The sequence below is a fragment of the Denticeps clupeoides genome, unplaced genomic scaffold (genome assembly GCF_900700375.1).
Source record: "Denticeps clupeoides unplaced genomic scaffold, fDenClu1.1, whole genome shotgun sequence".
NCBI classification, from domain to species: Eukaryota; Metazoa; Chordata; class Actinopteri; order Clupeiformes; family Denticipitidae; genus Denticeps; species Denticeps clupeoides.
Window position 1 is genome coordinate 98558 of NW_021629709.1, and position 23199 is coordinate 121756.

The 23199-nt window shown below is 38.7% G+C and overlaps 38 pseudogenes; all 38 read right to left on the minus strand.

The window, feature by feature from the left end:
• Positions 1 to 169: 169 nt before the first annotated feature.
• Positions 170 to 288, minus strand: LOC114772325 (uncharacterized; annotated as a pseudogene).
• A 160-nt stretch (positions 289 to 448) lies between these two features.
• Positions 449 to 567, minus strand: LOC114772275 (uncharacterized; annotated as a pseudogene).
• A 1050-nt stretch (positions 568 to 1617) lies between these two features.
• LOC114772350 (uncharacterized) lies at positions 1618 to 1736 on the minus strand (annotated as a pseudogene).
• An 816-nt stretch (positions 1737 to 2552) lies between these two features.
• On the minus strand, positions 2553 to 2671 carry LOC114772272 (uncharacterized; annotated as a pseudogene).
• A 160-nt stretch (positions 2672 to 2831) lies between these two features.
• Positions 2832 to 2950, minus strand: LOC114772276 (uncharacterized; annotated as a pseudogene).
• Positions 2951 to 3768: 818 nt separating this feature from the next.
• Positions 3769 to 3887, minus strand: LOC114772285 (uncharacterized; annotated as a pseudogene).
• A 160-nt stretch (positions 3888 to 4047) lies between these two features.
• Positions 4048 to 4166, minus strand: LOC114772278 (uncharacterized; annotated as a pseudogene).
• Positions 4167 to 4985: 819 nt separating this feature from the next.
• On the minus strand, positions 4986 to 5104 carry LOC114772296 (uncharacterized; annotated as a pseudogene).
• Positions 5105 to 5264: 160 nt separating this feature from the next.
• On the minus strand, positions 5265 to 5383 carry LOC114772279 (uncharacterized; annotated as a pseudogene).
• An 815-nt stretch (positions 5384 to 6198) lies between these two features.
• LOC114772307 (uncharacterized) lies at positions 6199 to 6317 on the minus strand (annotated as a pseudogene).
• A 160-nt stretch (positions 6318 to 6477) lies between these two features.
• LOC114772280 (uncharacterized) lies at positions 6478 to 6596 on the minus strand (annotated as a pseudogene).
• An 818-nt stretch (positions 6597 to 7414) lies between these two features.
• On the minus strand, positions 7415 to 7533 carry LOC114772319 (uncharacterized; annotated as a pseudogene).
• A 160-nt stretch (positions 7534 to 7693) lies between these two features.
• On the minus strand, positions 7694 to 7812 carry LOC114772281 (uncharacterized; annotated as a pseudogene).
• Positions 7813 to 8631: 819 nt separating this feature from the next.
• Positions 8632 to 8750, minus strand: LOC114772327 (uncharacterized; annotated as a pseudogene).
• A 160-nt stretch (positions 8751 to 8910) lies between these two features.
• On the minus strand, positions 8911 to 9029 carry LOC114772282 (uncharacterized; annotated as a pseudogene).
• An 818-nt stretch (positions 9030 to 9847) lies between these two features.
• Positions 9848 to 9966, minus strand: LOC114772328 (uncharacterized; annotated as a pseudogene).
• Positions 9967 to 10127: 161 nt separating this feature from the next.
• LOC114772284 (uncharacterized) lies at positions 10128 to 10246 on the minus strand (annotated as a pseudogene).
• An 818-nt stretch (positions 10247 to 11064) lies between these two features.
• Positions 11065 to 11183, minus strand: LOC114772286 (uncharacterized; annotated as a pseudogene).
• A 574-nt stretch (positions 11184 to 11757) lies between these two features.
• On the minus strand, positions 11758 to 11876 carry LOC114772329 (uncharacterized; annotated as a pseudogene).
• Positions 11877 to 12036: 160 nt separating this feature from the next.
• On the minus strand, positions 12037 to 12155 carry LOC114772287 (uncharacterized; annotated as a pseudogene).
• Positions 12156 to 12973: 818 nt separating this feature from the next.
• LOC114772330 (uncharacterized) lies at positions 12974 to 13092 on the minus strand (annotated as a pseudogene).
• Positions 13093 to 13252: 160 nt separating this feature from the next.
• LOC114772288 (uncharacterized) lies at positions 13253 to 13371 on the minus strand (annotated as a pseudogene).
• Positions 13372 to 14189: 818 nt separating this feature from the next.
• On the minus strand, positions 14190 to 14308 carry LOC114772331 (uncharacterized; annotated as a pseudogene).
• A 160-nt stretch (positions 14309 to 14468) lies between these two features.
• On the minus strand, positions 14469 to 14587 carry LOC114772289 (uncharacterized; annotated as a pseudogene).
• An 819-nt stretch (positions 14588 to 15406) lies between these two features.
• On the minus strand, positions 15407 to 15525 carry LOC114772333 (uncharacterized; annotated as a pseudogene).
• A 161-nt stretch (positions 15526 to 15686) lies between these two features.
• Positions 15687 to 15805, minus strand: LOC114772290 (uncharacterized; annotated as a pseudogene).
• Positions 15806 to 16624: 819 nt separating this feature from the next.
• On the minus strand, positions 16625 to 16743 carry LOC114772334 (uncharacterized; annotated as a pseudogene).
• A 160-nt stretch (positions 16744 to 16903) lies between these two features.
• On the minus strand, positions 16904 to 17022 carry LOC114772291 (uncharacterized; annotated as a pseudogene).
• Positions 17023 to 17560: 538 nt separating this feature from the next.
• LOC114772335 (uncharacterized) lies at positions 17561 to 17679 on the minus strand (annotated as a pseudogene).
• Positions 17680 to 17839: 160 nt separating this feature from the next.
• LOC114772292 (uncharacterized) lies at positions 17840 to 17958 on the minus strand (annotated as a pseudogene).
• Positions 17959 to 18775: 817 nt separating this feature from the next.
• Positions 18776 to 18894, minus strand: LOC114772336 (uncharacterized; annotated as a pseudogene).
• A 160-nt stretch (positions 18895 to 19054) lies between these two features.
• On the minus strand, positions 19055 to 19173 carry LOC114772293 (uncharacterized; annotated as a pseudogene).
• An 818-nt stretch (positions 19174 to 19991) lies between these two features.
• On the minus strand, positions 19992 to 20110 carry LOC114772266 (uncharacterized; annotated as a pseudogene).
• Positions 20111 to 20270: 160 nt separating this feature from the next.
• On the minus strand, positions 20271 to 20389 carry LOC114772294 (uncharacterized; annotated as a pseudogene).
• Positions 20390 to 21206: 817 nt separating this feature from the next.
• On the minus strand, positions 21207 to 21325 carry LOC114772337 (uncharacterized; annotated as a pseudogene).
• Positions 21326 to 21485: 160 nt separating this feature from the next.
• Positions 21486 to 21604, minus strand: LOC114772295 (uncharacterized; annotated as a pseudogene).
• Positions 21605 to 22421: 817 nt separating this feature from the next.
• Positions 22422 to 22540, minus strand: LOC114772338 (uncharacterized; annotated as a pseudogene).
• A 160-nt stretch (positions 22541 to 22700) lies between these two features.
• LOC114772297 (uncharacterized) lies at positions 22701 to 22819 on the minus strand (annotated as a pseudogene).
• Between the last annotated feature and the right edge of the window lie 380 nt (positions 22820 to 23199).

A 23199-nucleotide genomic window follows, 5' to 3' on the forward strand; every position in this document is an offset into this window, starting at 1 on the left:
CAGTACACAAACTCTGCTTGAAAATCTTGAACTTTAAACCAAAGGGGCTTTGAAAACATTATAAAGAGTGAAAACTCCCGCTTTACTGTCAAATTATGATGGAGAAAAAGCAAAAAAAGCTAACAAAGCCATGTAAATACTTTCATTTTAAAAGTTTTTCAATAGTTAAAGCTTACAGCACCTGGCATTCCCACGTAGTCTCCCATCCAAGTACTAACCAGGCCCAAGCCTTCTTAGCTTCTGAGATCAGACAAGATTGGGCATTCTTCAGCTGGTTTGTCCGTACACAAACTCTGCTTGAAAATCTTGAACTTTAAACCAAAGGGCTTTGAAAACATTATAAAGTGCGAAAACTCCCGCTTTACTATCAAATTATGATGGAAAAAAAGGCAAAAAAAGCTAACAAAGCCATGTAAATACTTTCATTTAAAAGTTTTTCAATAGTTAAAGCTTACAGCACCTGGTATTCCCATGTAGTCTCCCATCCAAGTACTAACCAGGCCCAAGCCTTCTTAGCTTCTGAGATCAGACAAGATTGGGCATTCTTCAGCTGGTTTGTCCGTACACAAACTCTGCTTGAAAATCTTGAACTTTAAACCAAAGGGGCTTGAACACATATCAAAGAGTGAAAACTCCCGCTTACTGTCAAATTATGATGGAGAAAAGGCATAAAAGTTGGAGTGGTAAGCTTTTATTTGCAAAACAACAAATAAGTGGCACAACCTATCTAGAGCCCATATGCCGACTCCCTGTTATAAAAATCCGCTTAATATGACATATCAGATATTAAATTGACATCAGGGTGCGTAGCACCTGAAGGCCGAGGGCTGGAAAACCCCACCTAATCGATTCAGCTCCACCCCACTCCATAGCCAAGCCTGTAAATGATCGTTGTAGAGCACACACAGACAAAGAAACCTGAAGAGAAGTTTAAAAAAAAAAAAAAAAAAAAAAAAGAAAAAAGGCGGGAAAACATACTAAAGAAAGAAAGTACCCCTTAACTTATTTTAAAAAAGTTAACAAAGTGATGTAAATACTTTCATTTTAAAAGTTTTACAATAGTTAAAGCACCTGGCATTCCCATGTAGTCTCCCATCCAAGTACTAACCAGGCCCAAGCCTTCTTAGCTTCTGAGATCAGACAAGATTGGGCAATCTTCAGCTGGCATGTCCGTAAGCAAACTCTGCTTGAAAATCTTGGACTTTAAACAAAAGGACTTTGAAAACATTATAAAGTGCGAAAACTCCCGCTTTACTATCAAATTATGATGGAGAAAAGGCAAAAAAAGCTAACAAAGCCATGTAAATACTTTCATTTTAAAAGTTTTTCAATAGTTAAAGCTTACAGCACCTGGCATTCCCATGTAGTCTCCCATCCAAGTACTAACCAGGCCCAAGCCTTCTTAGCTTCTGAGATCACACAAGATTGAGCAATCTTCAGCTGGCATGTCCGTAAGCAAACTCTGCTTGAAAATCTTGGACTTTAAACAAAAGGACTTTGAAAACATTATAAGGTGCGAAAACTCCCGCTTTACTATCAAATTATGATGGAGAAAAGGCAAAAAAAGATAACAAAGCCATGTAAATACTTTCATTTTAAAAGTTTTTCAATAGTTAAAGCTTACAGCACCTGGTATTCCCAGGTAGTCTCCCATCCAAGTACTAACCAGGCCCAAGCCTTCTTAGCTTCTGAGATCAGACAAGATTGGGAATTCTTCAGCTGGTTTGTCCGTACACAAACTCTGCTTGAAAATCTTGAACTTTAAACCAAAAGGGCTTTGAAAACATTATAAAGTGCGAAAACTCCCGCTTTACTGTCAAATTATGATGGAGAAAAGGCAAAAAAAGCTAACAAAGCCATGTAAATACTTTCATTTGAAAAGTTTTTCAATAGTTAAAGCTTACAGCACCTGGTATTCCCATGTAGTCTCCCATCCAAGTAATAACCAGGCCCAAGCCTTCTTAGCTTCTGAGATCAGACAAGATTGGGCATTCTTCAGCTGGTTTGTCCTGTACACAAACTCTGCTTGAAAATCTTGAACTTTAAACCAAAGGGGCTTGAACACATATCAAAGAGTGAAAACTCCCGCTTTACTGTCAAATTATGATGGAGAAAAGGCAAAAAGTTGGAGTGGTAAGCTTTTATTTGCAAAACAACAAATAAAGTGCACACCTTCTAGAGGCAATGCAATACTGGGTCGATGAATGGAGCGGATGGAGCAGGCCCTATTGCCGACTCCCTGTTATAAAAATCCGCTTAATATGACATATCAGATATTAAATTGACATCAGGGTGCGTAGCACCTGAAGGCCGAGGGCTGGAAAACCCCACCTAATCGATTCAGCTCCACCCCACTCCATAGCCAAGCCTGTGAATGATCGTTGTAGAGCACACACAGACAAAGAAACCTGAAGAGAAGTTTAAAAAAAAAAAAAAAAAAAAGAAAAAAGGCGGGAAAACATACTAAAGAAAGAAAGTACCCCTTAACTTACTTTAAAAAAGTTAACAAAGTGATGTAAATACTTTCATTTTAAAAGTTTTACAATAGTTAAAGCTTACAGCACCTGGCATTCCCATGTAGTCTCCCATCCAAGTACTAACCAGGCCCAAGCCTTCTTAGCTTCTGAGATCAGACAAGATTGGGCAATCTTCAGCTGGCATGTCCGTAAGCAAACTCTGCTTGAAAATCTTGGACTTTAAACAAAAGGACTTTGAAAACATTATAAAGTGCGAAAACTCCCGCTTTACTATCAAATTATGATGGAGAAAAGGCAAAAAAAGCTAACAAAGCCATGTAAATACTTTCATTTTAAAAGTTTTTCAATAGTTAAAGCTTACAGCACCTGGTATTCCCATGTAGTCTCCCATCCAAGTACTAACCAGGCCCAAGCCTTCTTAGCTTCTGAGATCAGACAAGATTGGGCATTCTTCAGCTGGTTTGTCCGTACACAAACTCTGCTTGAAAATCTTGAACTTTAAACCAAAAGGGCTTTGAAAACATTATAAAGTGCGAAAACTCCCGCTTTACTGTCAAATTATGATGGAGAAAAGGCAAAAAAAGCTAACAAAGCCATGTAAATACTTTCATTTGAAAAGTTTTTCAATAGTTAAAGCTTACAGCACCTGGTATTCCCATGTAGTCTCCCATCCAAGTAATAACCAGGCCCAAGCCTTCTTAGCTTCTGAGATCAGACAAGATTGGGCATTCTTCAGCTGGTTTGTCCGTACACAAACTCTGCTTGAAAATCTTGAACTTTAAAGCCAAAGGGGCTTGAACACATATCAAAGAGTGAAAACTCCCGCTTTACTGTCAAATTATGATGGAGAAAAGGCAAAAAGTTGGAGTGGTAAGCTTTTATTTGCAAAACAACAAATAAAGTGCACACCTTCTAGAGGCAATGCAATACTGGGTCGATGAATGGAAGCGGATGGAGCAGGCCCTATTGCCGACTCCCTGTTATAAAAATCCGCTTAATATGACATATCAGATATTAAATTGACATCAGGGTGCGTAGCACCTGAAGGCCGAGGGCTGGAAAACCCCACCTAATCGATTCAGCTCCACCCCACTCCATAGCCAAGCCTGTGAATGATCGTTGTAGAGCACACACAGACAAAGAAACCTGAAGAGAAGTTTAAAAAAAAAAAAAAAAAAAAAGAAAAAAGGCGGGAAAACATACTAAAGAAAGAAAGTACCCCTTAACTTACTTTAAAAAAGTTAACAAAGTGATGTAAATACTTTCATTTTAAAAGTTTTACAATAGTTAAAGCTTACAGCACCTGGCATTCCCATGTAGTCTCCCATCCAAGTACTAACCAGGCCCAAGCCTTCTTAGCTTCTGAGATCAGACAAGATTGGGCAATCTTCAGCTGGCATGTCCGTAAGCAAACTCTGCTTGAAAATCTTGGACTTTAAACAAAAGGACTTTGAAAACATTATAAAGTGCGAAAACTCCCGCTTTACTATCAAATTATGATGGAGAAAAGGCAAAAAAAGCTAACAAAGCCATGTAAATACTTTCATTTTAAAAGTTTTTCAATAGTTAAAGCTTACAGCACCTGGTATTCCCATGTAGTCTCCCATCCAAGTACTAACCAGGCCCAAGCCTTCTTAGCTTCTGAGATCAGACAAGATTGGGCATTCTTCAGCTGGTTTGTCCGTACACAAACTCTGCTTGAAAATCTTGAACTTTAAACCAAAAGGGCTTTGAAAACATTATAAAGTGCGAAAACTCCCGCTTTACTGTCAAATTATGATGGAGAAAAGGCAAAAAAAGCTAACAAAGCCATGTAAATACTTTCATTTGAAAAGTTTTTCAATAGTTAAAGCTTACAGCACCTGGTATTCCCATGTAGTCTCCCATCCAAGTAATAACCAGGCCCAAGCCTTCTTAGCTTCTGAGATCAGACAAGATTGGGCATTCTTCAGCTGGTTTGTCCTGTACACAAACTCTGCTTGAAAATCTTGAACTTTAAACCAAAGGGGCTTGAACACATATCAAAGAGTGAAAACTCCCGCTTTACTGTCAAATTATGATGGAGAAAAGGCAAAAAGTTGGAGTGGTAAGCTTTTATTTGCAAAACAACAAATAAAGTGCACACCTTCTAGAGGCAATGCAATACTGGGTCGATGAATGGAAGCGGATGGAGCAGGCCCTATTGCCGACTCCCTGTTATAAAAATCCGCTTAATATGACATATCAGATATTAAATTGACATCAGGGTGCGTAGCACCTGAAGGCCGAGGGCTGGAAAACCCCACCTAATCGATTCAGCTCCACCCCACTCCATAGCCAAGCCTGTGAATGATCGTTGTAGAGCACACACAGACAAAGAAACCTGAAGAGAAGTTTAAAAAAAAAAAAAAAAAAAAAAGAAAAAAGGCGGGAAAACATACTAAAGAAAGAAAGTACCCCTTAACTTACTTTAAAAAAGTTAACAAAGTGATGTAAATACTTTCATTTTAAAAGTTTTACAATAGTTAAAGCTTACAGCACCTGGCATTCCCATGTAGTCTCCCATCCAAGTACTAACCAGGCCCAAGCCTTCTTAGCTTCTGAGATCAGACAAGATTGGGCAATCTTCAGCTGGCATGTCCGTAAGCAAACTCTGCTTGAAAATCTTGGACTTTAAACAAAAGGACTTTGAAAACATTATAAAGTGCGAAAACTCCCGCTTTACTATCAAATTATGATGGAGAAAAGGCAAAAAAAGCTAACAAAGCCATGTAAATACTTTCATTTTAAAAGTTTTTCAATAGTTAAAGCTTACAGCACCTGGTATTCCCATGTAGTCTCCCATCCAAGTACTAACCAGGCCCAAGCCTTCTTAGCTTCTGAGATCAGACAAGATTGGGCATTCTTCAGCTGGTTTGTCCGTACACAAACTCTGCTTGAAAATCTTGAACTTTAAACCAAAAGGGCTTTGAAAACATTATAAAGTGCGAAAACTCCCGCTTTACTGTCAAATTATGATGGAGAAAAGGCAAAAAAAGCTAACAAAGCCATGTAAATACTTTCATTTGAAAAGTTTTTCAATAGTTAAAGCTTACAGCACCTGGTATTCCCATGTAGTCTCCCATCCAAGTAATAACCAGGCCCAAGCCTTCTTAGCTTCTGAGATCAGACAAGATTGGGCATTCTTCAGCTGGTTTGTCCGTACACAAACTCTGCTTGAAAATCTTGAACTTTAAACCAAAGGGGCTTGAACACATATCAAAGAGTGAAAACTCCCGCTTTACTGTCAAATTATGATGGAGAAAAGGCAAAAAGTTGGAGTGGTAAGCTTTTATTTGCAAAACAACAAATAAAGTGCACACCTTCTAGAGGCAATGCAATACTGGGTCGATGAATAAAGCGGATGGAGCAGGCCCTATTGCCGACTCCCTGTTATAAAAATCCGCTTAATATGACATATCAGATATTAAATTGACATCAGGGTGCGTAGCACCTGAAGGCCGAGGGCTGGAAAACCCCACCTAATCGATTCAGCTCCACCCCACTCCATAGCCAAGCCTGTGAATGATCGTTGTAGAGCACACACAGACAAAGAAACCTGAAGAGAAGTTTAAAAAAAAAAAAAAAAAAAAGAAAAAAGGCGGGAAAACATACTAAAGAAAGAAAGTACCCCTTAACTTACTTTAAAAAAGTTAACAAAGTGATGTAAATACTTTCATTTTAAAAGTTTTACAATAGTTAAAGCTTACAGCACCTGGCATTCCCATGTAGTCTCCCATCCAAGTACTAACCAGGCCCAAGCCTTCTTAGCTTCTGAGATCAGACAAGATTGGGCAATCTTCAGCTGGCATGTCCGTAAGCAAACTCTGCTTGAAAATCTTGGACTTTAAACAAAAGGACTTTGAAAACATTATAAAGTGCGAAAACTCCCGCTTTACTATCAAATTATGATGGAGAAAAGGCAAAAAAAGCTAACAAAGCCATGTAAATACTTTCATTTTAAAAGTTTTTCAATAGTTAAAGCTTACAGCACCTGGTATTCCCATGTAGTCTCCCATCCAAGTACTAACCAGGCCCAAGCCTTCTTAGCTTCTGAGATCAGACAAGATTGGGCATTCTTCAGCTGGTTTGTCCGTACACAAACTCTGCTTGAAAATCTTGAACTTTAAACCAAAAGGGCTTTGAAAACATTATAAAGTGCGAAAACTCCCGCTTTACTGTCAAATTATGATGGAGAAAAGGCAAAAAAAAGCTAACAAAGCCATGTAAATACTTTCATTTGAAAAGTTTTTCAATAGTTAAAGCTTACAGCACCTGGTATTCCCAGGTAGTCTCCCATCCAAGTAATAACCAGGCCCAAGCCTTCTTAGCTTCTGAGATCAGACAAGATTGGGCATTCTTCAGCTGGTTTGTCCGTACACAAACTCTGCTTGAAAATCTTGAACTTTAAACCAAAGGGGCTTGAACACATATCAAAGAGTGAAAACTCCCGCTTTACTGTCAAATTATGATGGAGAAAAGGCAAAAAGTTGGAGTGGTAAGCTTTTATTTGCAAAACAACAAATAAAGTGCACACCTTCTAGAGGCAATGCAATACTGGGTCGATGAATGAAGCGGATGGAGCAGGCCCTATTGCCGACTCCCTGTTATAAAAATCCGCTTAATATGACATATCAGATATTAAATTGACATCAGGGTGCGTAGCACCTGAAGGCCGAGGGCTGGAAAACCCCACCTAATCGATTCAGCTCCACCCCACTCCATAGCCAAGCCTGTGAATGATCGTTGTAGAGCACACACAGACAAAGAAACCTGAAGAGAAGTTTAAAAAAAAAAAAAAAAAAAAAGAAAAAAGGCGGGAAAACATACTAAAGAAAGAAAGTACCCCTTAACTTACTTTAAAAAAAGTTAACAAAGTGATGTAAATACTTTCATTTTAAAAGTTTTACAATAGTTAAAGCTTACAGCACCTGGCATTCCCATGTAGTCTCCCATCCAAGTACTAACCAGGCCCAAGCCTTCTTAGCTTCTGAGATCAGACAAGATTGGGCAATCTTCAGCTGGCATGTCCGTAAGCAAACTCTGCTTGAAAATCTTGGACTTTAAACAAAAGGACTTTGAAAACATTATAAAGTGCGAAAACTCCCGCTTTACTATCAAATTATGATGGAGAAAAGGCAAAAAAAGCTAACAAAGCCATGTAAATACTTTCATTTTAAAAGTTTTTCAATAGTTAAAGCTTACAGCACCTGGTATTCCCATGTAGTCTCCCATCCAAGTACTAACCAGGCCCAAGCCTTCTTAGCTTCTGAGATCAGACAAGATTGGGCATTCTTCAGCTGGTTTGTCCGTACACAAACTCTGCTTGAAAATCTTGAACTTTAAACCAAAAGGGCTTTGAAAACATTATAAAGTGCGAAAACTCCCGCTTTACTGTCAAATTATGATGGAGAAAAGGCAAAAAAAGCTAACAAAGCCATGTAAATACTTTCATTTGAAAAGTTTTTCAATAGTTAAAGCTTACAGCACCTGGTATTCCCAGGTAGTCTCCCATCCAAGTAATAACCAGGCCCAAGCCTTCTTAGCTTCTGAGATCAGACAAGATTGGGCATTCTTCAGCTGGTTTGTCCGTACACAAACTCTGCTTGAAAATCTTGAACTTTAAACCAAAGGGGCTTGAACACATATCAAAGAGTGAAAACTCCCGCTTTACTGTCAAATTATGATGGAGAAAAGGCAAAAAGTTGGAGTGGTAAGCTTTTATTTGCAAAACAACAAATAAAGTGCACACCTTCTAGAGGCAATGCAATACTGGGTCGATGAATAAAGCGGATGGAGCAGGCCCTATTGCCGACTCCCTGTTATAAAAATCCGCTTAATATGAAATATCAGATATTAAATTGACATCAGGGTGCGTAGCACCTGAAGGCCGAGGGCTGGAAAACCCCACCTAATCGATTCAGCTCCACCCCACTCCATAGCCAAGCCTGTGAATGATCGTTGTAGAGCACACACAGACAAAGAAACCTGAAGAGAAGTTTAAAAAAAAAAAAAAAAAAAAAAAAGAAAAAAGGCGGGAAAACATACTAAAGAAAGAAAGTACCCCTTAACTTACTTTAAAAAAGTTAACAAAGTGATGTAAATACTTTCATTTTAAAAGTTTTACAATAGTTAAAGCTTACAGCACCTGGCATTCCCATGTAGTCTCCCATCCAAGTACTAACCAGGCCCAAGCCTTCTTAGCTTCTGAGATCAGACAAGATTGGGCAATCTTCAGCTGGCATGTCCGTAAGCAAACTCTGCTTGAAAATCTTGGACTTTAAACAAAAGGACTTTGAAAACATTATAAAGTGCGAAAACTCCCGCTTTACTATCAAATTATGATGGAGAAAAGGCAAAAAAAGCTAACAAAGCCATGTAAATACTTTCATTTTAAAAGTTTTTCAATAGTTAAAGCTTACAGCACCTGGTATTCCCATGTAGTCTCCCATCCAAGTACTAACCAGGCCCAAGCCTTCTTAGCTTCTGAGATCAGACAAGATTGGGCATTCTTCAGCTGGTTTGTCCGTACACAAACTCTGCTTGAAAATCTTGAACTTTAAACCAAAAGGGCTTTGAAAACATTATAAAGTGCGAAAACTCCCGCTTTACTGTCAAATTATGATGGAGAAAAGGCAAAAAAAGCTAACAAAGCCATGTAAATACTTTCATTTGAAAAGTTTTTCAATAGTTAAAGCTTACAGCACCTGGTATTCCCAGGTAGTCTCCCATCCAAGTAATAACCAGGCCCAAGCCTTCTTAGCTTCTGAGATCAGACAAGATTGGGCATTCTTCAGCTGGTTTGTCCGTACACAAACTCTGCTTGAAAATCTTGAACTTTAAACCAAAGGGGCTTGAACACATATCAAAGAGTGAAAACTCCCGCTTTACTGTCAAATTATGATGGAGAAAAGGCAAAAAGTTGGAGTGGTAAGCTTTTATTTGCAAAACAACAAATAAAGTGCACACCTTCTAGAGGCAATGCAATACTGGGTCGATGAATAAAGCGGATGGAGCAGGCCCTATTGCCGACTCCCTGTTATAAAAATCCGCTTAATATGAAATATCAGATATTAAATTGACATCAGGGTGCGTAGCACCTGAAGGCCGAGGGCTGGAAAACCCCACCTAATCGATTCAGCTCCACCCCACTCCATAGCCAAGCCTGTGAATGATCGTTGTAGAGCACACACAGACAAAGAAACCTGAAGAGAAGTTTAAAAAAAAAAAAAAAAAAAAAAAGAAAAAAGGCGGGAAAACATACTAAAGAAAGAAAGTACCCCTTAACTTACTTTAAAAAAGTTAACAAAGTGATGTAAATACTTTCATTTTAAAAGTTTTACAATAGTTAAAGCTTACAGCACCTGGCATTCCCATGTAGTCTCCCATCCAAGTACTAACCAGGCCCAAGCCTTCTTAGCTTCTGAGATCAGACAAGATTGGGCAATCTTCAGCTGGCATGTCCGTAAGCAAACTCTGCTTGAAAATCTTGGACTTTAAACAAAAGGGACTTTGAAAACATTATAAAGTGCGAAAACTCCCGCTTTACTATCAAATTATGATGGAGAAAAGGCAAAAAAAGCTAACAAAGCCATGTAAATACTTTCATTTTAAAAGTTTTTCAATAGTTAAAGCTTACAGCACCTGGTATTCCCATGTAGTCTCCCATCCAAGTACTAACCAGGCCCAAGCCTTCTTAGCTTCTGAGATCAGACAAGATTGGGCATTCTTCAGCTGGTTTGTCCGTACACAAACTCTGCTTGAAAATCTTGAACTTTAAACCAAAAGGGGCTTGAACACATATCAAAGAGTGAAAACTCCCGCTTTACTGTCAAATTATGATGGAGAAAAGGCAAAAAGTTGGAGTGGTAAGCTTTTATTTGCAAAACAACAAATAAAGTGCACACCTTCTAGAGGCAATGCAATACTGGGTCGATGAATAAAGCGGATGGAGCAGGCCCTATTGCCGACTCCCTGTTATAAAAATCCGCTTAATATGACATATCAGATATTAAATTGACATCAGGGTGCGTAGCACCTGAAGGCCGAGGGCTGGAAAACCCCACCTAATCGATTCAGCTCCACCCCACTCCATAGCCAAGCCTGTGAATGATCGTTGTAGAGCACACACAGACAAAGAAACCTGAAGAGAAGTTTAAAAAAAAAAAAAAAAAAAAAAAGAAAAAAGGCGGGAAAACATACTAAAGAAAGAAAGTACCCCTTAACTTACTTTAAAAAAGTTAACAAAGTGATGTAAATACTTTCATTTTAAAAGTTTTACAATAGTTAAAGCTTACAGCACCTGGCATTCCCATGTAGTCTCCCATCCAAGTACTAACCAGGCCCAAGCCTTCTTAGCTTCTGAGATCACACAAGATTGAGCAATCTTCAGCTGGCATGTCCGTAAGCAAACTCTGCTTGAAAATCTTGGACTTTAAACAAAAGGACTTTAAAAACATTATAAAGTGCGAAAACTCCCGCTTTACTATCAAATTATGATGGAGAAAAGGCAAAAAAAGATAACAAAGCCATGTAAATACTTTCATTTTAAAAGTTTTTCAATAGTTAAAGCTTACAGCACCTGGTATTCCCATGTAGTCTCCCATCCAAGTACTAACCAGGCCCAAGCCTTCTTAGCTTCTGAGATCAGACAAGATTGGGCATTCTTCAGCTGGTTTGTCCGTACACAAACTCTGCTTGAAAATCTTGAACTTTAAACCAAAAGGGCTTTGAAAACATTATAAAGTGCGAAAACCAAAGGGGCTTGAACACATATCAAAGAGTGAAAACTCCCGCTTTACTGTCAAATTATGATGGAGAAAAGGCAAAAAGTTGGAGTGGTAAGCTTTTATTTGCAAAACAACAAATAAAGTGCACACCTTCTAGAGGCAATGCAATACTGGGTCGATGAATAAAGCGGATGGAGCAGGCCCTATTGCCGACTCCCTGTTATAAAAATCCGCTTAATATGACATATCAGATATTAAATTGACATCAGGGTGCGTAGCACCTGAAGGCCGAGGGCTGGAAAACCCCACCTAATCGATTCAGCTCCACCCCACTCCATAGCCAAGCCTGTGAATGATCGTTGTAGAGCACACACAGACAAAGAAACCTGAAGAGAAGTTTAAAAAAAAAAAAAAAAAAAAAAAGAAAAAAGGCGGGAAAACATACTAAAGAAAGAAAGTACCCCTTAACTTACTTTAAAAAAGTTAACAAAGTGATGTAAATACTTTCATTTTAAAAGTTTTACAATAGTTAAAGCTTACAGCACCTGGCATTCCCATGTAGTCTCCCATCCAAGTACTAACCAGGCCCAAGCCTTCTTAGCTTCTGAGATCAGACAAGATTGGGCAATCTTCAGCTGGCATGTCCGTAAGCAAACTCTGCTTGAAAATCTTGGACTTTAAACAAAAGGACTTTGAAAACATTATAAAGTGCGAAAACTCCCGCTTTACTATCAAATTATGATGGAGAAAAGGCAAAAAAAGCTAACAAAGCCATGTAAATACTTTCATTTTAAAAGTTTTTCAATAGTTAAAGCTTACAGCACCTGGTATTCCCATGTAGTCTCCCATCCAAGTACTAACCAGGCCCAAGCCTTCTTAGCTTCTGAGATCAGACAAGATTGGGCATTCTTCAGCTGGTTTGTCCGTACACAAACTCTGCTTGAAAATCTTGAACTTTAAACCAAAAGGGCTTTGAAAACATTATAAAGTGCGAAAACTCCCGCTTTACTGTCAAATTATGATGGAGAAAAGGCAAAAAAAGCTAACAAAGCCATGTAAATACTTTCATTTGAAAAGTTTTTCAATAGTTAAAGCTTACAGCACCTGGTATTCCCAGGTAGTCTCCCATCCAAGTAATAACCAGGCCCAAGCCTTCTTAGCTTCTGAGATCAGACAAGATTGGGCATTCTTCAGCTGGTTTGTCCGTACACAAACTCTGCTTGAAAATCTTGAACTTTAAACCAAAGGGGCTTGAACACATATCAAAGAGTGAAAACTCCCGCTTTACTGTCAAATTATGATGGAGAAAAGGCAAAAAGTTGGAGTGGTAAGCTTTTATTTGCAAAACAACAAATAAAGTGCACACCTTCTAGAGGCAATGCAATACTGGGTCGATGAATAAAGCGGATGGAGCAGGCCCTATTGCCGACTCCCTGTTATAAAAATCCGCTTAATATGAAATATCAGATATTAAATTGACATCAGGGTGCGTAGCACCTGAAGGCCGAGGGCTGGAAAACCCCACCTAATCGATTCAGCTCCACCCCACTCCATAGCCAAGCCTGTGAATGATCGTTGTAGAGCACACACAGACAAAGAAACCTGAAGAGAAGTTTAAAAAAAAAAAAAAAAAAAAAAAGAAAAAAGGCGGGAAAACATACTAAAGAAAGAAAGTACCCCTTAACTTACTTTAAAAAAGTTAACAAAGTGATGTAAATACTTTCATTTTAAAAGTTTTACAATAGTTAAAGCTTACAGCACCTGGCATTCCCATGTAGTCTCCCATCCAAGTACTAACCAGGCCCAAGCCTTCTTAGCTTCTGAGATCAGACAAGATTGGGCAATCTTCAGCTGGCATGTCCGTAAGCAAACTCTGCTTGAAAATCTTGGACTTTAAACAAAAGGACTTTGAAAACATTATAAAGTGCGAAAACTCCCGCTTTACTATCAAATTATGATGGAGAAAAGGCAAAAAAAGCTAACAAAGCCATGTAAATACTTTCATTTTAAAAGTTTTTCAATAGTTAAAGCTTACAGCACCTGGTATTCCCATGTAGTCTCCCATCCAAGTACTAACCAGGCCCAAGCCTTCTTAGCTTCTGAGATCAGACAAGATTGGGCATTCTTCAGCTGGTTTGTCCGTACACAAACTCTGCTTGAAAATCTTGAACTTTAAACCAAAAGGGCTTTGAAAACATTATAAAGTGCGAAAACTCCCGCTTTACTGTCAAATTATGATGGAGAAAAGGCAAAAAAAGCTAACAAAGCCATGTAAATACTTTCATTTGAAAAGTTTTTCAATAGTTAAAGCTTACAGCACCTGGTATTCCCAGGTAGTCTCCCATCCAAGTAATAACCAGGCCCAAGCCTTCTTAGCTTCTGAGATCAGACAAGATTGGGCATTCTTCAGCTGGTTTGTCCGTACACAAACTCTGCTTGAAAATCTTGAACTTTAAACCAAAGGGGCTTGAACACATATCAAAGAGTGAAAACTCCCGCTTTACTGTCAAATTATGATGGAGAAAAGGCAAAAAGTTGGAGTGGTAAGCTTTTATTTGCAAAACAACAAATAAAGTGCACACCTTCTAGAGGCAATGCAATACTGGGTCGATGAATAAAGCGGATGGAGCAGGCCCTATTGCCGACTCCCTGTTATAAAAATCCGCTTAATATGAAATATCAGATATTAAATTGACATCAGGGTGCGTAGCACCTGAAGGCCGAGGGCTGGAAAACCCCACCTAATCGATTCAGCTCCACCCCACTCCATAGCCAAGCCTGTGAATGATCGTTGTAGAGCACACACAGACAAAGAAACCTGAAGAGAAGTTTAAAAAAAAAAAAAAAAAAAAAAAGAAAAAAGGCGGGAAAACATACTAAAGAAAGAAAGTACCCCTTAACTTACTTTAAAAAAGTTAACAAAGTGATGTAAATACTTTCATTTTAAAAGTTTTACAATAGTTAAAGCTTACAGCACCTGGCATTCCCATGTAGTCTCCCATCCAAGTACTAACCAGGCCCAAGCCTTCTTAGCTTCTGAGATCAGACAAGATTGGGCAATCTTCAGCTGGCATGTCCGTAAGCAAACTCTGCTTGAAAATCTTGGACTTTAAACAAAAGGACTTTGAAAACATTATAAAGTGCGAAAACTCCCGCTTTACTATCAAATTATGATGGAGAAAAGGCAAAAAAAGCTAACAAAGCCATGTAAATACTTTCATTTTAAAAGTTTTTCAATAGTTAAAGCTTACAGCACCTGGTATTCCCATGTAGTCTCCCATCCAAGTACTAACCAGGCCCAAGCCTTCTTAGCTTCTGAGATCAGACAAGATTGGGCATTCTTCAGCTGGTTTGTCCGTACACAAACTCTGCTTGAAAATCTTGAACTTTAAACCAAAAGGGCTTTGAAAACATTATAAAGTGCGAAAACTCCCGCTTTACTGTCAAATTATGATGGAGAAAAGGCAAAAAAAGCTAACAAAGCCATGTAAATACTTTCATTTGAAAAGTTTTTCAATAGTTAAAGCTTACAGCACCTGGTATTCCCAGGTAGTCTCCCATCCAAGTAATAACCAGGCCCAAGCCTTCTTAGCTTCTGAGATCAGACAAGATTGGGCATTCTTCAGCTGGTTTGTCCGTACACAAACTCTGCTTGAAAATCTTGAACTTTAAACCAAAGGGGCTTGAACACATATCAAAGAGTGAAAACTCCCGCTTTACTGTCAAATTATGATGGAGAAAAGGCAAAAAGTTGGAGTGGTAAGCTTTTATTTGCAAAACAACAAATAAAGTGCACACCTTCTAGAGGCAATGCAATACTGGGTCGATGAATAAAGCGGATGGAGCAGGCCCTATTGCCGACTCCCTGTTATAAAAATCCGCTTAATATGAAATATCAGATATTAAATTGACATCAGGGTGCGTAGCACCTGAAGGCCGAGGGCTGGAAAACCCCACCTAATCGATTCAGCTCCACCCCACTCCATAGCCAAGCCTGTGAATGATCGTTGTAGAGCACACACAGACAAAGAAACCTGAAGAGAAGTTTAAAAAAAAAAAAAAAAAAAAAAAAGAAAAAAGGCGGGAAAACATACTAAAGAAAGAAAGTACCCCTTAACTTACTTTAAAAAAGTTAACAAAGTGATGTAAATACTTTCATTTTAAAAGTTTTACAATAGTTAAAGCTTACAGCACCTGGCATTCCCATGTAGTCTCCCATCCAAGTACTAACCAGGCCCAAGCCTTCTTAGCTTCTGAGATCAGACAAGATTGGGCAATCTTCAGCTGGCATGTCCGTAAGCAAACTCTGCTTGAAAATCTTGGACTTTAAACAAAAGGGGCTTTGAAAACATTATAAAGTGCGAAAACTCCCGCTTTACTATCAAATTATGATGGAGAAAAGGCAAAAAAAGCTAACAAAGCCATGTAAATACTTTCATTTTAAAAGTTTTTCAATAGTTAAAGCTTACAGCACCTGGTATTCCCATGTAGTCTCCCATCCAAGTACTAACCAGGCCCAAGCCTTCTTAGCTTCTGAGATCAGACAAGATTGGGCATTCTTCAGCTGGTTTGTCCGTACACAAACTCTGCTTGAAAATCTTGAACTTTAAACCAAAAGGGCTTTGAAAACATTATAAAGTGCGAAAACTCCCGCTTTACTGTCAAATTATGATGGAGAAAAGGCAAAAAAAGCTAACAAAGCCATGTAAATACTTTCATTTGAAAAGTTTTTCAATAGTTAAAGCTTACAGCACCTGGTATTCCCAGGTAGTCTCCCATCCAAGTAATAACCAGGCCCAAGCCTTCTTAGCTTCTGAGATCAGACAAGATTGGGCATTCTTCAGCTGGTTTGTCCGTACACAAACTCTGCTTGAAAATCTTGAACTTTAAACCAAAGGGGCTTGAACACATATCAAAGAGTGAAAACTCCCGCTTTACTGTCAAATTATGATGGAGAAAAGGCAAAAAGTTGGAGTGGTAAGCTTTTATTTGCAAAACAACAATAAAGTGCACACCTTCTAGAGGCAATGCAATACTGGGTCGATGAATAAAGCGGATGGAGCAGGCCCTATTGCCGACTCCCTGTTATAAAAATCCGCTTAATATGAAATATCAGATATTAAATTGACATCAGGGTGCGTAGCACCTGAAGGCCGAGGGCTGGAAAACCCCACCTAATCGATTCAGCTCCACCCCACTCCATAGCCAAGCCTGTGAATGATCGTTGTAGAGCACACACAGACAAAGAAACCTGAAGAGAAGTTTAAAAAAAAAAAAAAAAAAAAAAAAAGAAAAAAGGCGGGAAAACATACTAAAGAAAGAAAGTACCCCTTAACTTACTTTAAAAAAGTTAACAAAGTGATGTAAATACTTTCATTTTAAAAGTTTTACAATAGTTAAAGCTTACAGCACCTGGCATTCCCATGTAGTCTCCCATCCAAGTACTAACCAGGCCCAAGCCTTCTTAGCTTCTGAGATCAGACAAGATTGGGCAATCTTCAGCTGGCATGTCCGTAAGCAAACTCTGCTTGAAAATCTTGGACTTTAAACAAAAGGACTTTGAAAACATTATAAAGTGCGAAAACTCCCGCTTTACTATCAAATTATGATGGAGAAAAGGCAAAAAAAGCTAACAAAGCCATGTAAATACTTTCATTTTAAAAGTTTTTCAATAGTTAAAGCTTACAGCACCTGGTATTCCCATGTAGTCTCCCATCCAAGTACTAACCAGGCCCAAGCCTTCTTAGCTTCTGAGATCAGACAAGATTGGGCATTCTTCAGCTGGTTTGTCCGTACACAAACTCTGCTTGAAAATCTTGAACTTTAAACCAAAGGGGCTTGAACACATATCAAAGAGTGAAAACTCCCGCTTTACTGTCAAATTATGATGGAGAAAAGGCAAAAAGTTGGAGTGGTAAGCTTTTATTTGCAAAACAACAAATAAAGTGCACACCTTCTAGAGGCAATGCAATACTGGGTCGATGAATAAAGCGGATGGAGCAGGCCCTATTGCCGACTCCCTGTTATAAAAATCCGCTTAATATGACATATCAGATATTAAATTGACATCAGGGTGCGTAGCACCTGAAGGCCGAGGGCTGGAAAACCCCACCTAATCGATTCAGCTCCACCCCACTCCATAGCCAAGCCTGTGAATGATCGTTGTAGAGCACACACAGACAAAGAAACCTGAAGAGAAGTTAAAAAAAAAAAAAAAAAAAAAAAAGAAAAAAGGCGGGAAAACATACTAAAGAAAGAAAGTACCCCTTAACTTACTTTAAAAAAGTTAACAAAGTGATGTAAATACTTTCATTTTAAAAGTTTTACAATAGTTAAAGCTTACAGCACCTGGCATTCCCATGTAGTCTCCCATCCAAGTACTAACCAGGCCCAAGCCTTCTTAGCTTCTGAGATCAGACAAGATTGGGCAATCTTCAGCTGGCATGTCCGTAAGCAAACTCTGCTTGAAAATCTTGGACTTTAAACAAAAGGACTTTGAAAACATTATAAAGTGCGAAAACTCCCGCTTTACTATCAAATTATGATGGAGAAAAGGCAAAAAAAGCTAACAAAGCCATGTAAATACTTTCATTTTAAAAGTTTTTCAATAGTTAAAGCTTACAGCACCTGGTATTCCCATGTAGTCTCCCATCCAAGTACTAACCAGGCCCAAGCCTTCTTAGCTTCTGAGATCAGACAAGATTGGGCATTCTTCAGCTGGTTTGTCCGTACACAAACTCTGCTTGAAAATCTTGAACTTTAAACCAAAAGGGCTTTGAAAACATTATAAAGTGCGAAAACTCCCGCTTTACTGTCAAATTGTGATGGAGAAAAGGCAAAAAAAGCTAACAAAGCCATGTAAATACTTTCATTTGAAAAGTTTTTCAATAGTTAAAGCTTACAGCACCTGGTATTCCCAGGTAGTCTCCCATCCAAGTAATAACCAGGCCCAAGCCTTCTTAGCTTCTGAGATCAGACAAGATTGGGCATTCTTCAGCTGGTTTGTCCGTACACAAACTCTGCTTGAAAATCTTGAACTTTAAACCAAAGGGGCTTGAACACATATCAAAGAGTGAAAACTCCCGCTTTACTGTCAAATTATGATGGAGAAAAGGCAAAAAGTTGGAGTGGTAAGCTTTTATTTGCAAAACAACTAAAGTGCACACCTTCTAGAGGCAATGCAATACTGGGTCGATGAATAAAGCGGATGGAGCAGGCCCTATTGCCGACTCCCTGTTATAAAAATCCGCTTAATATGACATATCAGATATTAAATTGACATCAGGGTGCGTAGCACCTGAAGGCCGAGGGCTGGAAAACCCCACCTAATCGATTCAGCTCCACCCCACTCCATAGCCAAGCCTGTGAAATGATCGTTGTAGAGCACACACAGACAAAGAAACCTGAAGAGAAGTTTAAAAAAAAAAAAAAAAAAAAAAAAGAAAAAAGGCGGGAAAACATACTAAAGAAAGAAAGTACCCCTTAACTTACTTTAAAAAAGTTAACAAAGTGATGTAAATACTTTCATTTTAAAAGTTTTACAATAGTTAAAGCTTACAGCACCTGGCATTCCCATGTAGTCTCCCATCCAAGTACTAACCAGGCCCAAGCCTTCTTAGCTTCTGAGATCAGACAAGATTGGGCAATCTTCAGCTGGCATGTCCGTAAGCAAACTCTGCTTGAAAATCTTGGACTTTAAACAAAAGGACTTTGAAAACATTATAAAGTGCGAAAACTCCCGCTTTACTATCAAATTATGATGGAGAAAAGGCAAAAAAAGCTAACAAAGCCATGTAAATACTTTCATTTTAAAAGTTTTTCAATAGTTAAAGCTTACAGCACCTGGTATTCCCATGTAGTCTCCCATCCAAGTACTAACCAGGCCCAAGCCTTCTTAGCTTCTGAGATCAGACAAGATTGGGCATTCTTCAGCTGGTTTGTCCGTACACAAACTCTGCTTGAAAATCTTGAACTTTAAACCAAAAGGGCTTTGAAAACATTATAAAGTGCGAAAACTCCCGCTTTACTGTCAAATTATGATGGAGAAAAGGCAAAAAAAGCTAACAAAGCCATGTAAATACTTTCATTTGAAAAGTTTTTCAATAGTTAAAGCTTACAGCACCTGGTATTCCCAGGTAGTCTCCCATCCAAGTAATAACCAGGCCCAAGCCTTCTTAGCTTCTGAGATCAGACAAGATTGGGCATTCTTCAGCTGGTTTGTCCGTACACAAACTCTGCTTGAAAATCTTGAACTTTAAACCAAAGGGGCTTGAACACATATCAAAGAGTGAAAACTCCCGCTTTACTGTCAAATTATGATGGAGAAAAGGCAAAAAGTTGGAGTGGTAAGCTTTTATTTGCAAAACAACAATAAAGTGCACACCTTCTAGAGGCAATGCAATACTGGGTCGATGAATAAAGCGGATGGAGCAGGCCCTATTGCCGACTCCCTGTTATAAAAATCCGCTTAATATGAAATATCAGATATTAAATTGACATCAGGGTGCGTAGCACCTGAAGGCCGAGGGCTGGAAAACCCCACCTAATCGATTCAGCTCCACCCCACTCCATAGCCAAGCCTGTGAATGATCGTTGTAGAGCACACACAGACAAAGAAACCTGAAGAGAAGTTTAAAAAAAAAAAAAAAAAAAAAAAAGAAAAAAGGCGGGAAAACATACTAAAGAAAGAAAGTACCCCTTAACTTACTTTAAAAAAGTTAACAAAGTGATGTAAATACTTTCATTTTAAAAGTTTTACAATAGTTAAAGCTTACAGCACCTGGTATTCCCATGTAGTCTCCCATCCAAGTACTAACCAGGCCCAAGCCTTCTTAGCTTCTGAGATCAGACAAGATTGGGCAATCTTCAGCTGGCATGTCCGTAAGCAAACTCTGCTTGAAAATCTTGGACTTTAAACAAAAGGACTTTGAAAACATTATAAAGTGCGAAAACTCCCGCTTTACTATCAAATTATGATGGAGAAAAGGCAAAAAAAGCTAACAAAGCCATGTAAATACTTTCATTTTAAAAGTTTTTCAATAGTTAAAGCTTACAGCACCTGGTATTCCCATGTAGTCTCCCATCCAAGTACTAACCAGGCCCAAGCCTTCTTAGCTTCTGAGATCAGACAAGATTGGGCATTCTTCAGCTGGTTTGTCCGTACACAAACTCTGCTTGAAAATCTTGAACTTTAAACCAAAAGGGCTTTGAAAACATTATAAAGTGCGAAAACTCCCGCTTTACTGTCAAATTATGATGGAGAAAAGGCAAAAAAAGCTAACAAAGCCATGTAAATACTTTCATTTGAAAAGTTTTTCAATAGTTAAAGCTTACAGCACCTGGTATTCCCAGGTAGTCTCCCATCCAAGTAATATCCAGGCCCAAGCCTTCTTAGCTTCTGAGATCAGACAAGATTGGGAATTCTTCAGCTGGTTTGTCCGTACACAAACGCTGCTTGAAAATCTTGAACTTTAAACCAAAGGGGCTTGAACACATATCAAAGAGTGAAAACTCCCGCTTTACTGTCAAATTATGATGGAGAAAAGGCAAAAAGTTGGAGTGGTAAGCTTTTATTTGCAAAACAACAATAAAGTGCACACCTTCTAGAGGCAATGCAATACTGGGTCGATGAATGAAGCGGATGGAGCAGGCCCTATTGCCGACTCCCTGTTATAAAAATCCGCTTAATATGACATATCAGATATTAAATTGACATCAGGGTGCGTAGCACCTGAAGGCCGAGGGCTGGAAAACCCCACCTAATCGATTCAGCTCCACCCCACTCCATAGCCAAGCCTGTGAAATGATCGTTGTAGAGCACACACAGACAAAGAAACCTGAAGAGAAGTTAAAAAAAAAAAAAAAAAAAAAAAGAAAAAAGGCGGGAAAACATACTAAAGAAAGAAAGTACCCCTTAACTTACTTTAAAAAAGTTAACAAAGTGATGTAAATACTTTCATTTTAAAAGTTTTACAATAGTTAAAGCTTACAGCACCTGGCATTCCCATGTAGTCTCCCATCCAAGTACTAACCAGGCCCAAGCCTTCTTAGCTTCTGAGATCAGACAAGATTGGGCAATCTTCAGCTGGCATGTCCGTAAGCAAACTCTGCTTGAAAATCTTGGACTTTAAACAAAAGGACTTTGAAAACATTATAAAGTGCGAAAACTCCCGCTTTACTATCAAATTATGATGGAGAAAAGGCAAAAAAAGCTAACAAAGCCATGTAAATACTTTCATTTTAAAAGTTTTTCAATAGTTAAAGCTTACAGCACCTGGTATTCCCATGTAGTCTCCCATCCAAGTACTAACCAGGCCCAAGCCTTCTTAGCTTCTGAGATCAGACAAGATTGGGCATTCTTCAGCTGGTTTGTCCGTACACAAACTCTGCTTGAAAATCTTGAACTTTAAACCAAAAGGGCTTTGAAAACATTATAAAGTGCGAAAACTCCCGCTTTACTGTCAAATTATGATGGAGAAAAGGCAAAAAAAGCTAACAAAGCCATGTAAATACTTTCATTTGAAAAGTTTTTCAATAGTTAAAGCTTACAGCACCTGGTATTCCCAGGTAGTCTCCCATCCAAGTAATAACCAGGCCCAAGCCTTCTTAGCTTCTGAGATCAGACAAGATTGGGCATTCTTCAGCTGGTTTGTCCGTACACAAACTCTGCTTGAAAATCTTGAACTTTAAACCAAAGGGGCTTGAACACATATCAAAGAGTGAAAACTCCCGCTTTACTGTCAAATTATGATGGAGAAAAGGCAAAAAGTTGGAGTGGTAAGCTTTTATTTGCAAAACAACAATAAAGTGCACACCTTCTAGAGGCAATGCAATACTGGGTCGATGAATAAAGCGGATGGAGCAGGCCCTATTGCCGACTCCCTGTTATAAAAATCCGCTTAATATGAAATATCAGATATTAAATTGACATCAGGGTGCGTAGCACCTGAAGGCCGAGGGCTGGAAAACCCCACCTAATCGATTCAGCTCCACCCCACTCCATAGCCAAGCCTGTGAATGATCGTTGTAGAGCACACACAGACAAAGAAACCTGAAGAGAAGTTTAAAAAAAAAAAAAAAAAAAAAAAGAAAAAAGGCGGGAAAACATACTAAAGAAAGAAAGTACCCCTTAACTTACTTTAAAAAAGTTAACAAAGTGATGTAAATACTTTCATTTTAAAAGTTTTACAATAGTTAAAGCTTACAGCACCTGGCATTCCCATGTAGTCTCCCATCCAAGTACTAACCAGGCCCAAGCCTTCTTAGCTTCTGAGATCAGACAAGATTGGGCAATCTTCAGCTGGCATGTCCGTAAGCAAACTCTGCTTGAAAATCTTGGACTTTAAACAAAAGGACTTTGAAAACATTATAAAGTGCGAAAACTCCCGCTTTACTATCAAATTATGATGGAGAAAAGGCAAAAAAAGCTAACAAAGCCATGTAAATACTTTCATTTTAAAAGTTTTTCAATAGTTAAAGCTTACAGCACCTGGTATTCCCATGTAGTCTCCCATCCAAGTACTAACCAGGCCCAAGCCTTCTTAGCTTCTGAGATCAGACAAGATTGGGCATTCTTCAGCTGGTTTGTCCGTACACAAACTCTGCTTGAAAATCTTGAACTTTAAACCAAAAGGGCTTTGAAAACATTATAAAGTGCGAAAACTCCCGCTTTACTGTCAAATTATGATGGAGAAAAGGCAAAAAAAGCTAACAAAGCCATGTAAATACTTTCATTTGAAAAGTTTTTCAATAGTTAAAGCTTACAGCACCTGGTATTCCCAGGTAGTCTCCCATCCAAGTAATAACCAGGCCCAAGCCTTCTTAGCTTCTGAGATCAGACAAGATTGGGCATTCTTCAGCTGGTTTGTCCGTACACAAACTCTGCTTGAAAATCTTGAACTTTAAACCAAAGGGGCTTGAACACATATCAAAGAGTGAAAACTCCCGCTTTACTGTCAAATTATGATGGAGAAAAG